Source organism: Tamandua tetradactyla, chromosome 5 (assembly GCF_023851605.1).
Source record: "Tamandua tetradactyla isolate mTamTet1 chromosome 5, mTamTet1.pri, whole genome shotgun sequence".
Lineage (NCBI taxonomy): Eukaryota > Metazoa > Chordata > Mammalia > Pilosa > Myrmecophagidae > Tamandua > Tamandua tetradactyla.
In genome coordinates, this window is record NC_135331.1 from 153,246,517 (window position 1) to 153,261,763 (window position 15,247).

Genomic DNA, 15,247 nt, shown 5'->3' on the forward strand with positions numbered 1-15,247 from the left:
CTCTCTCCTCTCTAAAAGAACTCCAGTAAAGGAATAAGTCCCACTTTGAATTGGTTGGGTCACAGCTCCATGGAAATACCTGATCTAAAGGTTTCACCCACAACAAGTCTGCTTCCACAAAGGTAGGTTAAAAGAAAATAGCCTTTTCTGAGGTACATAACAGATTCAAACCAGCACATGATAAGCAAAGGTTCACTAATTTACTCATCTGGTTAGAATTGAGGACCCTGGTGCTCGCTTCGGCAGCCCATATACTAAAATTGGAATGATACAGAGAAGATTAGCATGGCCCCTGCACAAGGATGACGTGCAAATTCATGAAGCGTTCCATATTAAAAAAAAAAAAAATTGGAGACCCTGGTTCATTGACTGTTAAATTTTTACAGCATTTATTCCCAATAATTTCTAATACATTTTTAGTGGTTTCTAAGACATTGTGCTATCATTTTGCAAATATGAAACCTGATCTTTGTAGGAATCTATAATTTATGTTAGGTGTTCCAATACCTTATTTAACAATGAGGAAAATAGCACTTAGAGAGATTAGATAGTTTGTTAATTACATATAGCTAGAAAGTAAAGAAGTCAGCATTTAAAGCCATATCTAGCTGAAATATCCATGCTTTTTTTTTTCTGATTATACTTTACCATCTGATAATTACACTGTTGTAATTTTCTATTTACTACCTTTTAGACAGTTTCTGTACTGGCAAACTTAGATATGACAATATTATTTATATTTTTATCTAATTTTATTATCTTTATATTTTAAATTCTTAGGAATGATATTACTCTCAAAAAACATTTCTTCAGTTTTTCCTTGAAATTGAGATTGGTAGAATTCAAGAAGCAAACAGTTGAAAATGATGGCACCATAACCTACTGATGTATGTATCTTCTTTCTGGTATATGACATTTTGCATTTAATTCACAATTACCAGTGTGAAAAATCAGAGATGTGTGAGGGCAATAACTGAATATAATAGACAACTTTATGCCAATAAATTCAACAAATTGGATGAATTGGAAAAATTCCTTGAAGTACATAAATTACCAAAACTGACATAGGATGAAATAAGAAACTCTGAATAGCCCCATTTCAGTGGAAGAAACTTAGTTCATTGTCCAAGTTTACCCATAAAGAAAACTTCAGACCAGATTGTTTCACTGGTGACTTCTATCAACCAGTCAGTAAGGAAATAATACCAATATTATATAAATAAAGTATATTTTAATTTCAAATATAATAAAGGAGGAACAATTTCCAATGTGTTTTATGTGACCAGCATAACCCTGACACCAAAATCTGAAAATTATATTTTAAGAAAATATATTACAGACCAATATTTGTAATGCATATAAGATATAACAATCTTAATAATTCATTACCAATTAGAACACAGTTAGATATAAAATGAACAATACCTATGACTAAGAATGGTGTTCTGAGGAAAGCAAGGCTGGCTTACTACTCAAAAATCAATCAATGTAGTGCTCACCTCATCAGCACATTTGCTAAAATTGGAATGATACAGAGAAGATTAACACAGCCCCTGCACAAGGATGGCACACAAATTCATGGTGTTCCATATTTTTGAAAAAAAAAAAGTCAATTGTTATGATGAATACACAGCTGTTTGATGGTACTATGAAGCATTGATTGTACACTTTGGATGACTGCATGATATGTGAATATATAACATGTATCAGTAAAATTGCATTAAAATTTTTCAAAAAAACCAATCAGTGTAGCTCACTATGTTGACAGCGTTATGGAAAATCCCCTCAATATTCATTTCAACGGATGCAGAAGAGATACTGGACAAAAATTATTATTCATTTATAATAAAAACTCTCAGCAAACTAGAAATAGAAGGAACTTACTCACCTGATTTTATAAAATCTATTAAAAACCTACCAATAATATCACATTAATTGTGAAAGCTGAAGGTTTTACCTGTCAACACAGAAGTAACAAACTAAGCTGTAAGGCAATAAGGACTTTTATTTGAGGTTTTAGAATTGCAATTCAGGGATCACAGATCCAGGTAACAACCCAAATTATATCCTGTCTTGGCATTTCTAGGCAAGGATTTGTAAAGGAAAAAAGGAAGATTCCAAAATTGTTTGCGGTTAGTGGATATTTGGGGTACTCTATCTTTCAGGTTGGATTAACTAAGTTCTTTATCTTGTGGTTTGTTTATGGTATTCAAATGTCCTTAAGGTTTTGAGGAACAGTGTTTCTTGAAACATTGTGTACTTTGACAGTTTGTGATATCTGGCTAAGACCTCCTAAAAAGTAACCTTCAGAATGTCCTCCTGACTGCATTTGAAATTTCTTAGCCATAGAAACTATGTTTTGTTTTATTAATTTTAATGCATCCTTAAGACAAAAAAAACAAAACAAAAAAAAACATGCAATGATATTCACACTCACAGTTTCTCATCAACATTGCTAGGGAATGGGGAGAAAGGAGAAAAGATTCAACTTCCCCATTTGGAGAATTTCTAATACTCTCGCAAGCAGTGGGGACAACCAAATCATTCAGCCAAGCCACAATCTTAGGGTTCGTCCCTATGAAACTTATTCCTGCAAAAGATAGGCTAAGCCTACTTAAAATTAGACCTAAGAGGGAACAAATATTAAAATAAATTTAGTAGATTGAAATGCTAGTGATCAATGAAAGGGAGAGTTAAGGGGTATAGTATGTATGAACTTTTTTCTGTTTTCTTTTTATTTTTTTCTGAATTGATGCAAATGTTCTAAGAAATGATCATAATGATGAATATAAAACTATGTGATAAGAAAAGAATGCTCATATTGTATGTTCATTGGTTTTATTAACAAAAATTAAAAAAAAACAATAGATCTAAGAGTCACCTCCAGAGAGCCTCTTTTGTGGCTCAGATGTAGCCTCTCTCTCTAAGCCGTTAGCAAATGAACCCACTGCCCTCTCCTGCCCCTGCATGGGACATGACTCCCCAGGGTGTAAATCTCCCTGGTAATGTGTGACAGAAATCCCAGGATGAGCTGGGACCTGGCATCAAGGAACTGAGAAAACCTTCTTGACTACAATAGGGAAGAGAGAAATGAGAAAAAATAAAGTGTCAGTGGCTGAGGAATTTTAAATAGAGTCATTGGTTATCCTGGAAGCTATTCGTACACATTATATAGCTATCCCTTTTCAGCTTATGGGGCATTTAAGTGGCTAAAGGGAAGTACCTGAAACTGTAGAGCTGTGTTCCAATAGCCTTGTTTCTTGAAGATGATTGTATGAAGATGCAGCGTTTGCAATGTGACTGTGTGATTGTGAAAACTACATGTCTGATGCTCCCTTTATCTAGGGTACAGACAGATGAGTAAAAATTATGGATAAAAAAATAAACAAATAATGGGGGAACAAAGGTTTAAATATACTGGGTAGATGGAAATCCTAGTGGTCATAGAGGGAGGGGTAAGGGGTATGGTGTATATAAGTTTTTTCTCTTTTCTTTTTATTTCTTTTTCTGGAGTGATGCAAATGTTCTAAAAAATGATGATGGTGATGAATATGCAACTATGTGATGATATTGTAAGTCATTGATTGTACACCATGAATGGAATGTTTGTATGTTAAGAATGTTAGTGTTTGTACATTGTTTTATCAAGAAAAATATATATATTTTTAAATGGGGATTTATTAGTTCTCAAATTTTCAATTCTAAAGCCATGAAAATGTTCCAATTAAGGCATCAACAAGATGATACCTTCTCTGAAGAAAGACTGCTGGAATCTGGGGTTCCTCTGTCAGATAGCAAGACATGTGGCCAGCATCTACTGGTCCTTTGTTCCTGGGTTTCATTGCTTTCAGCTCCTGGTTCCACTGGCATCATCTCTGATCTTCTCTAGGTCCTATTTTAGCATCTCTGGGGCTTTTCTCTCTAAGTTCCTCTTGTTTTCTTTTTTTTTCAGTAAGCTCTCTCCAAACTTCTCTGGGTGTTTCTTACTGAGTTCTCTGGGATTTTTCTGCATTTTATCCCTTCACAAAGGACTCCAGTAAAAGGATCAAGACCCACCTTGACTTGGGTAAGTCAGATCTCAATTGAAATAAACTAACCAAAAGGTCCCACTCACAATAGGTCTGCACCCAGAGGTATGGATTAAAAGAACATGGCATTCTCTGAAGCACATAACAGCTTCAAACCAGCACAATGATGAAGCACTGAGATATCTCTCAGGAAAACATGATCCTCAATATCTATCCCACACTATTCAAAAATTTAATTCAAAATAGATTATAAATGTAAACTTAAAAGCTAGAACTATAAATATGCCAGAAGAAAACAGAATAGAAAATGTTAGTTATTGAGGGATATGAAAAATGTTTCTTAAACAGACGATAGCATGCAAAAACCAAAAAAGAAAAATACGTATAATTTCAATAAAATTTTAAAAATCTTCTCATCAAAAGATACATTACGATAATGAAAATACAAGCCACAGACTTGCAAAAGTATTTCCCATAACATAAATGACAAATGATGTTTATCCAGAAGATATACAAGATTCCTCAATTTAGTATTGAAAAGTCATATAACTCAATTTGTAAACAATGACCAAAAAACTTGAGCAAATACTTCAGTAAGGAAGATGTGTAAATGACCACTGAAATATGGCCCGTATCTGTATTTCACATGGAAAAGCTGGGATGAGATATTGTCTTAGGTTGCCAGCCTTCTGTGACAAATACCATTCAATGGGTGGACTTGTGAGAATTTATTAGCTCAGGTTTTCAGAGCCAGAAGCCCAAATCAAGGCTCATTGGCAAGACCAGACTTCCTCCCAGGTTCTGTAGTGTTCTGGCTGGCTGGCAATCATAGGGTTTCTTGGTTTTCTTATTACACAATGATGTTCTCTCCTTTCTCTTCTGGACTCCATTGGCTTTCTCTTACTATATCTGAATTTCTCCTCTTATAATGGACTCCAGTAATCTAGATTAAAACCCAGCCTCATTCTTATGGGTCACTCCCTAATTCAAAATAACATTTTAAGAGATCCTATCTACATTGGGGTCATGCCCACAGAAATACGGATTAAACTTAAGAATATGTCTAAATTGGGGTACATAATTCAATGTAGCATAGATATCAAAAGATACTTACCTAGGGACATCCAAATAAGTAAGCCATACCCTCAATCAGGAGGCTTGCTCTTGTGAATCTTATGTATGTAGCAGAGAAGCTTAGACTACCTATAGGAATGCCTAAGAGTTACTTCTGGAGGACCTCTTTTGTTGCTCAGATGTGGCCTCAGTCTCTCTAAGCCCAACTCTGCAAATGAAATCATTGCCTGCACCCTTACATGGGACATGACACCCAGGGGTGAAAGTCTCCCTGGCAATGTGGGAGATGACTCCCAAGGATGAATCTAGCCCTGGTACCATTGGATCAACAATTCCGTCCTGACCAAAAGAGGGAAAAGAAGTGCAGCTAATAAAGTATCAGTGGCAGAGAGAGTTCAAATAGAGTCAATAGGCTACTCTGGAGGTTGTTTTTATGCAAGCTTCAGTTAGACCTTGCTACCTATCATAACCTGCCAACCTCCAACCAGGACCATTCCAGCCAATCCTAAAGAACACCTAGGGCAATACATAAGATTCCACAAGGGTTCCATGCACTAGAGCAACTTTCCAGAAACCTACAACCTCCAGATGGGTCCCTGATCCAGATAAGTCCTGAAACCTAGCCCAGCCTCTCCAGAACATCAGATAGTTCCATCTCTCTACCCTATATTAGTGACAGAGCCTTTTGACATGAAAAATTTAGAATTACCATAGCCCAAACACCCCTAAGAGAGGGATGGAAAGATTGAAGGTGATGGAGTTATACAGTGAAGATAGGATTTAACAAATGAATATGAATGTTGAATCATTAAATTGATATCTCTTTTAGTCTCCAGTATCTTAGCATGGCTAGAAGTAAAAACCTAAAATTGTAGCCCATGTCAAACTCCGAAATATATTCTACAACTAATTGTGGTGCTGTGCTTTGAAATTTATTGCTTTTTTGTGCATATGCTATTTTTTGGAAAAAAGTCAATTGTGGTGATAGAAAAATATTTAAGCCCTCTAGCCTCCGATATATTTGGAGCACCTAAAAGGAAAAATATGAGAGGATCAGACAGTAGTTCATGACAAACTCTGGGATTTGTCCTGTAACTACTTGTTGAAGAGTACTTTGAAAATTATTGCCTTTTTATTTCTTTGCTTTGTTTATATGTTACACCATACAATAAAAAAAAAGTTAAAAAAAAACATTCTTACCAAAATAAAAAATATGAGAATACCAAATGTTAATAAGATATAAAGGAACCAGTAATCTCACACATTGCTGATAGAAGTGTAAAATGGTAAGAGCACTTTGGAAAGCAAATCAGTAGTTTCTTATAAAGTTGAATTATAAATACCCTTTGATCCAGCAACTCTACTCTTAAACATTTATAGAACAGAAACAAACATGTATGTCCAAAAAGACTTGTACATGAATGTTCATAACAGTTTCATTCATAAAAACCCAAACTGGAAACGACCCAATTGACCATTGATAGGAGAGTGAATGTGGGTTAGCAAACTTTGGTGTAATCATACAATAGAATACTTTCAGTATAAAAGTAGTGAACTCTTTATTAACGGTAAGTTTCATAGATACGCTGACACTAATTGAAAGAGAGGATATATGCTAAATTTTTGTATGAAATTTTAAAACAGGCAAAACTAACAAAAGGTGGAAAAACACCATTAGCCTCTAGGCAAGGGAGTTGGCTGATAAGTAGCATGGGGGCCCTTTCTAGGCTGATGGAAATATTCTGCATCTTGATATAGAATATGTGTTACATGAATTTATATATTTATTAAAACTTAAGATGTGTGCATTTAGTGTTTTCCTCAAATTTAGGAAGAAAAAAATGATAAACAATTAGTTTCTAATTAGTAGGCTTGCTTTTTTACAGTTACATGGGTTAGCAGTCCTGATACTGCATTTCGTGTATAATAAGTTTTAGCAAATGGATAAATACATTAAGAGTAATGAGATCCAAGTTACTCACTGTTGGGGAATAAAGTTACAAATGTGGAAAGGGGAAAAGCTAGGATGTGACCAGTGATGTTACATTGGAGCAATCAGAGTGAATTATCTATTTTCATAGTCTTATAGAATCTCCCAACAAATTACTTATTAATTGCAAAGGAAAAAATTAATGATTTTACACACAATGGAGAAAACTGGAAAAGTCAGTGATAAAAGCTTGGCATCACCAATATTGGCAAAAACCAACATTATATGCTTCTTGGTGAGATACAATGAGGTTCTATCATACATAATACATAACCTGCATCTACAAAGAAGGAAACATCAGACAAGCCCAATATGAGGGATATTCTACAAAATGTTGTCAATGTTAGTAAACACAAAGAAAAACTGAATAATTTTTTCCTGACTAAATGAGACCGAAGAGACATGTTCACTAAATGTGATGTGTAATCTTGGATTGAGTCCTGGAATGAGGGGGGAAACATAGTTCTAAAGGACATTTTGAGGGTAATTCATGAAATTTGAATAGGTACTGTGGATTAGATAATAGTTTGTATCAATGTGAAATTTCCTAATTTAGCTAGCTATATTGTGGTGGTAATAGAACATGTCTTTGTTCTTAGGAAAAAAAGCAACACAAAATTGATATCTTTGACATACTTTCATGTCATGATGTATATTATCATTTTATTCCTTTTACTGGTGTCAAGGTGTTTTATGAGCACTCAAATAGTTTCAATTTTTCAATATTAAAAATAATATCCCATTAAACTTCCTTATACTGACATCCTTATAAACCTACCCCAATACCTCTGTAGGAGAAATTCCTAGAAGTCAAAAGATATAAGCAATTTAAATATTAGTAATGAGTCCAAATCACCTTCCAAAAATTTCAGTGAGTTTACCATCCTTTCCAATTAGCATGAGAGTTCCATTTCCCAAATCTACATTGAATGTTAAACTTTTGATTCTTTGCCTAACTTATGTTAGATCAAAAAATGATATACCAATATTGCTTTAATTTGTATTTTACAAATTGCAAGTGACGTTAAATCATTTTCCATGTATGCATTGGCCACTTATACCTTTTCTTGTTAAAGTTGATATCCTCATCATTTGCCCCTTTCCTTTTGGCTTTTTCTTGAAAAGTTTACATATTATGGATATAACTCCTTTCTTTCATTTTAAATTTGAAAATACATTCTTCCATCCTTGTGCTTATATTTTGTATGTTTATGATATCTGTTTTATGAAGAGTTTTAAATTTTATCATTGTGAATTCTTTCAATCTTTTCTTTATGTATTCTGGGTTTTGTGTCTTGTTTGAGGAAGTTTCCCTATACCTGAATTCTAAAATATTCTCTTATGTTTTCTTTTAATACTTATATATTTTAGTAGCATTTAAAACTTTAATTTAAAAGTGATTTCTTCTATATGGCTTGATACAGATATCAAAACACATTTTATTTCCAAATAAATGTCCTCTTTCTTCCATTTAATCCTGTTAAATTTGAAATTTAATCTCTACATAAACTAAAATCTTACATAAAAATAAGCCTGATTTTGTTCTTTCTATTCTGTCTCATTCACATAGTTCCTAAATAATACTAGAGCTATTTTTAGCTTTATATATTGAAGTACCTCAGTACAGCACCTCTCATGGGTGTCATAAAGTGGTTAATATTGTGGGTCTCAGGAACCAGTCCTGGCAGTGGTACCTTTCTACCATGGGCATGTGAGCTGACTTTTCTGTATCTCACTTTCTTTATCTGTAAAATGTGCATGAGAATCGGGTGATTATTTTACTTACAAAATTGCTAAGAGTTATGATTTGAATTGTGTCCCCCAAAATCATATGTTCAAGTCTTAACCCCAGGATCTGTGAACATGACCTCATTTGGAAATAGGGTCTTTGGAGGTGGCATTAGTTAAATTAGGATGAGGTTATACTGGAGAAAGGTAGGCCCCTGATCCCATATGACTGGAATCCTTATAAGAAGGGGAGAAGAGGCACAAACAGACAGACTGACACCAGGAAGAAGACCATGTGATGATGAAAGCAGAGATTAAAGTGATGCATCTACAAGCCAAGGAAGACCAAGGATAGCCAGCAGACACCTAAAGTTAGAAGAGCAAAGAAAGGTTCTCACTACAGGTTTCCGATAGAGCATGGCCCTGCTGATTCCTTGATTTCAGACTTCTAACTTCCAAAACTGTGAGACAATAAATTTCTGTTGTCTCGAGCCATCCAGTTTGTGGTATTATCTTATGGAATCTATTTGTAACCAAGACATTAGGATAATAGGATCTTTATTAGGATGGTGTGCTTGTTTGAACTTGTGGTGTCCTTCAGAAAAGCCATGTCCTTTAATCCTCAGTCAGCACTGCTCTGTGGAAACTTGATCAGATTATCCCCACAGAAGTGTGACTTGCCCAATTGTGGATATTAACTTTTGATTAGATGGACATGGGACTCACCCATTTCAGATGGGTCTTGGTTAGTTTACTGGAATCCTTTGAAAGAGGAAGCATTTTAGAGAGAGACAGAGCCACGAGAACCATGAGAGCCCAAGTAGCCAGAGACTTTCAGTGATGAAGAATGCTCCCACCGGAGCTTCATGAAGCAGGAAGCCCGGAGAAAGAGCTAGTGGATGTTGCCATGTTTGCATGCCATGTGCCTTTCCAGTTGAGAGAGAAAACCTGGATATCATTAGCCTTCTTGAACCAAGATATCTTTCTCTGATGCCTTAGATTGGACATTTTTATTGGGACATTTCTGTGGGCTTAGAAGTATAAGCTAGCAACATAACAAATTCTGCCTTATAGAAGCCGTTCCATCTCTGATATTTCATATTCCAGCAACTAGCAAGCTAGAACAGAGGATTATGAGTAAATAAGTTAATACATGCAAACTTCTAAGATGAGTATTTATACAATATACATGTTGCCTATTATTACTCCATTATACTTTACTTTGGAAAAAGGCCATTCTTTTACAATTTTGCTTCAGATAAATTTTAGCATTAGTTTGACAATTTCTGTAAATATTATCATTAGTAACTTGAAAGAGAGACTGCTGGGTACTAAGTTAATCATTGCTAAAATTCTCCATTTTGTGTAGATTGCTGTTATTTAGCAGTGGAATCATGTCATCATATGAAAGTTTAAGTAGACCTAACATTGAATAGAGTTTAATAAAAATCTTAAGCTGCTTAAGTTAAAGCTGTCTATGCTCATATGCTTCTACCAACAAACTACTTCAAGACTCTGAGAATAGCACTACCAGAATGCAATATAACAGAAATGGATCAGCTTTTATAAAGGGGATTTATTAAGTTACAAGCTTATACTTCTAAGGTCTTAAAAATGTCCAAACTAAGGCATACAGAGAAAGATATCTTGACTCTGAAAAGAGGCCAAGATCTGTGGTATGGGAGGGCATGTGGCTGATGTCTGAAGTCCTTGTTCCTGGTTCATTGCTTCCAGCTTCTGACTCCAGTGGCTTTCTCTCCAAGCATCTGTGGGATGCCACTTAGTTTCTCTGGGGTAAAAGTCTGGATTTCATCTCTTAGCTTAGCGTCTCCTGGAGACAAATATTTCTTCTCTTCAAGCATCTGTGTCCTGGTTTCATATGGCTACTCTAAGCGTCTATGTCAGCACTCCAAGCATCCCAAATGTCTGTTTGAGCTTTCTCCAAAATGTTTCCTGTGTCAGTACTTTTAAGGATTCCAGTAAACTAATCAAGATCCACCTTTAATGGATAGGGTCATACCTCCACAGAACTCATTTAATCAAAGGATCATATCCACAGTTGTGTGTGTCACAGCTCCATGTGTATTTCTCCAGAGAAACAGAACCAACAGGAGTTATCTGTAAATATGAGATTTATAAAAGTGCCTTACACAGGAGTCCAAAATCCATAGGGCAGGCTGTGAGGCTGGTAACTCCAATGAAGGGTCTCAACAAACTCCACAGGAGAGGCTTACTGACTGAAGAAGCAGTGAAAATTCTCTTCTCTCTTAAAAGTCTTCAACCAATTAGATAAAACTCAACTGATTGGATCCTCTCATTTGTGGAAGGCACACCCTAGTTGATCATAGATGCAATCAGTTGACTGATGATTTAATAAACCAGCTTTCTGGATTATCAACCAGCCACAAAATATTCTTGCAGTAATGGTTAGTTCAGTGCTTGCCTGACCAGACAACTGGGCACCATCATGTGGCCAAGTTGACACCTGAACCCAAGCACCACACCACAGGAACACTTCAGTCAAAAGGTCACACCCGTAATTGGGTGTGTCACATCTCCTTTGAAGCAACCTAATCAAGACGTCTCACCCCATAATATTGGATCAGGATTAAAAGAACATGACTGGGAGTGCAAAGTAGTTCAGTGGTAGAATTCTCTCCTGCCATGCGAGAGACCCAGGTTCAATTCCCAACCCATATTCTTCCCCAAAAAACAAACACACAAACAAAGAAAGAAAATACAAACACACAAAAAGTCAACAAACAGTGCTGCAATAACGGGATACTACATGGAAAAAAAAAAAAAAAAAAGAACATGACTGACCCCTCAAGATTGGATTAGGATTAAAGTAATATGGCTTTTTCTGGGTATGTAACAATTTCAAACCAGCACAAATATTTTGAAGATCTCTGTTCTATAACAATTTTTATCTATTGCACCATCTGTCATCACATGTGCATTTGTTTGGGCAAATAATGGCTGAGTTACAGTGTTTTACTTTTTGAGATGAAATTGTCATGTGGGTACTTCAAAAGAAAAAAATCAGCAAACAATATTGCAAAAATTGCAATTTCAGGGAAGAAAGCGATAAATGACCATCATCCCCATCTGTTCCAAGACTGCAGTTTACTAAAGAATCATGAAAGATTAATTTGCACCATATGAAAGAGTTTTTGCTAAACCAAATTCAATAAAGTCTGTTTAAATGGACATACACTGTAACATATGGTTAGGTAAGACAATATTAACATGATATTCATGTCACTACAGTAGACATATTAACCACATTAGCACAATAGTGCTGTTCATGGCTGTCTTCTTAATTTAATATGAACAGTTCCCTGAACTGTTAGTAATATAATATATCTCATGTATTTTTATATTTACATCATCACTTTCAGTTGAGCTAAAATGGCAATTCACTAATTACTGTCATAAACATAGTTTGCTGAGTACAAGGGTTTATAAAAATAGGCTGTATTTGTTCAAGTGTCATATTTTCTTCAACCAAGTGACAGTGTGAACTGGAATCTAAAACACAAGTTATTGTATGCTGCAGGTGCAGACATAAAGTGGTTCTGGTGTATGTGCTAATAGTGCAGGCATGGGATAACAGTGAATGGCTCTATGAGTTCCAGAGAGTAAGGCACCTTCCCAGGTCATCTAAGACAAATACAGTTGACCATCAACACAACCGTGTATCTATCCACGAGTTTTAGTAGCTCTGGATGAAAGCATTGCAGAACTGGTGGCTGATTAGACAGTTATTGAAAGTTGCACATTGTTTTGCCAGTGTGATAATAAAAGGGACAACAGATGGGATGGTTGTTTTAGGAGAGATACCAGTAGTTGGTATACAGTGGCATTGTGTCATCAAAGTATAAAATGTCATGGGAAAACATGGATAACGTTCAACATAGAGCTATTATACTGAGCCATGCTAGATAATTTGAGCCATTTGTTAGGGAAAGAAGAATAAATTTGAATTACTCATTAAAGAGAGGCTGGGGAATGATGAGGAAATGGGAAAATTCAACTTTCCCAGATAGAGAATTCTTGCTATTCTCACAAGCAGTGGGGACAAACAAAGCAATAGGCTGAGCCCCCAATCTTGGGGGTTGTTCATATGAAACTTAACCTCACAAAGGATAGGCTAAGCCTACTTAAAATTAGTCCTAAGAGTCACCCCCAAGAGAACCTCTTTTGTTGGTCAGATGTGGCCCCTTTCTCTCTCAGCCAACATGACAAGCAAACTCACTGCTCTCCCCCTCTCTACATGGAACATGACTCCCAGGGATATGGACCTTCCTGGCAATGTGCAACAGAAATCCTAGAATGAGCTGGGACTCAGCTTCAAGGGATTGAGAAAATCTTCTCTTCCCAAAAGGGGGAAGAGTGAAATGAGACAAAATTAAGTGTCAATGGCTGAGAGATTCCAAACAGAGTCAAGAGATTATCCTGGAGGTTATTCTTATGCATAATATAGATACAACTTTTTTAGTTAAGGTATAATGAAGAGGCTGGAGGGAATGCCTGAAAATGTAGAGCTGTGTTCCAGTAGCCATGTTTCTTAAAGGTGAAGGTATAAAGATATAGCTTTCACAATGTGACTGTGATTGTGAAAACCTTGTGTCTGATGCTCCTTTTATCTACCTTATCAACGGATGAGTAAAACATATGGATTAAAAATAAATAAATAATAGGGGGAACAAATGTTAAAATAAATTTAGTAGACTGACATGCTAATGATCAATGAAAGAGAGGGGTAAAGGGTATGGTATGTATGAATTTTTTTTCTGTTTTCTTTTTATTTCTTTTTCTGAATTGATGCAAATGTTCTAAGAAATGATCATGATGATGAATATACAACTATGTGATGATATTGTGAATTACTGATTATATATGTAGAATGGAATGATCAGAGGGTAAGAATGTCTGTGTTTGTATGCTGGTATATTTAATAAATAAAATAAATTTCTAAAAAAAAAGAGGCTCCCACAGATCTTATAATTACTTGATTTATCATTTTATATGTGACTCACAACATATACACTTCACCATGGGAGAATTAAAATCAGTGTGTTAATTAAACAATAAGCAATAACTCCAAACCCTGAAATTTAGGGTTCTTGGAGTTCTCTGAAACCTTTGAGCATTTCCTCTGCTCTAACCTAAAGAAATTTGTAATATAATTATAGTTCCATATGACATAAAGGTTAAAACTAGACTTGGAAGTGAGAAAACTTGCCCAAGAGCAGGATTCAAAATGTCTGTCTAATGTCAAACCCTCTAACCTAACCCTGAAATCATGTTTATGTCTTTGGAAGTGCAATTTTTTCCTTTAATCCAACAGTCCTGAATTTGTTTGTTTTGAAAATTTATCAAAACACATATAGAAAAAACCCTTATATAAACCTCTAAGAGTTAGCGAAGGTTAACATCTTGCCATATATACTGTTTTTATTTTTTCATATAAAAGAAGCAAGCTCTAAAACAATGTTGAATATTTACAGTCTGAATCTCAGTCCTCTTCCTTTAATCTCTCTCTCCAGAAGCAGCCATTATCCTAAGCATGGGATATAAATAAGCCAGGCAATATTTTTAATTCTTTAAATATACTTTTTAATTCTTTAAATATAATCTATAAGGCACACACATTAGGTAATTGTGTGTTGATCTACATAAATGGTATCCTGCTGAGCACATTATTCTACAACTCTTTTTTACTTGACATATAACACAGTTGATTTATAATAACAGTTGTAAACTAATAAAGCCCACATTTTATGCTTTATTTATCCATTCCTCTACTGATAAATATTTAAATGCCAAATTTCCACTACTTCAAGGAAGTATGCAGCAAACAACCTTCTGCAGATCTCCTTTTATTCTATTCACTACATAACTTTTAGAATTCTATTTGAGTGAAGATGAAGAGATATCCTAAACAGGAAACTTTTTGAAGGAATTTAGGGAGCTTAATCCATCTAACTGGCTTTTACTGACTCCTCCTGTTATTATTTTCATCCCTTGATTTCTGGTTATATGGTCTTGCCATTTCTGGTAACTTCAAAACTATTCATTAAAATTTGAAGTAGTCTTCCTCAGGGCAGGCTTGGAATCTGGCTTTCTTGTGTCTGAGAAGTCAGTCGCTTTGTCCATCTGCTTTCTAACTTAAATTTTTTTTTATTCTATGTTTCAATCCTAGTGGATGCTAAGGTAGGCATTCCAAAAGCTGAGGCCAAATCCAAACCAAAAGTAAATTTTTCTAAAAACTTAGGCAAATCTAAATATTGCTGCTTGAATACTGCTTTATTACTTTTATTAACCTTTTTTCCTTAGTTCTTTTTAAATGAAGTGCCCTATATGAGATTCCACTCATCCAAAAGAAATCTTGCCAAGGGTCTTGGAAATGCTATACACTTAC

At 35.1% G+C, this 15,247-nt stretch overlaps 2 non-coding genes across 2 annotated transcripts; both read left to right on the top strand.

Moving 5' to 3' along the window:
- Nucleotides 1-230: 230 nt before the first annotated feature.
- On the top strand, nucleotides 231-337 carry LOC143685304 (U6 spliceosomal RNA). Its single transcript, XR_013176551.1, has one exon. It is a non-coding gene; the product is annotated as a U6 spliceosomal RNA (small nuclear RNA).
- A 1,154-nt stretch (nucleotides 338-1,491) lies between these two features.
- Nucleotides 1,492-1,596, top strand: LOC143685338 (U6 spliceosomal RNA). The gene has a single exon (XR_013176584.1). It is a non-coding gene; the product is annotated as a U6 spliceosomal RNA (small nuclear RNA).
- Nucleotides 1,597-15,247: the final 13,651 nt, after the last annotated feature.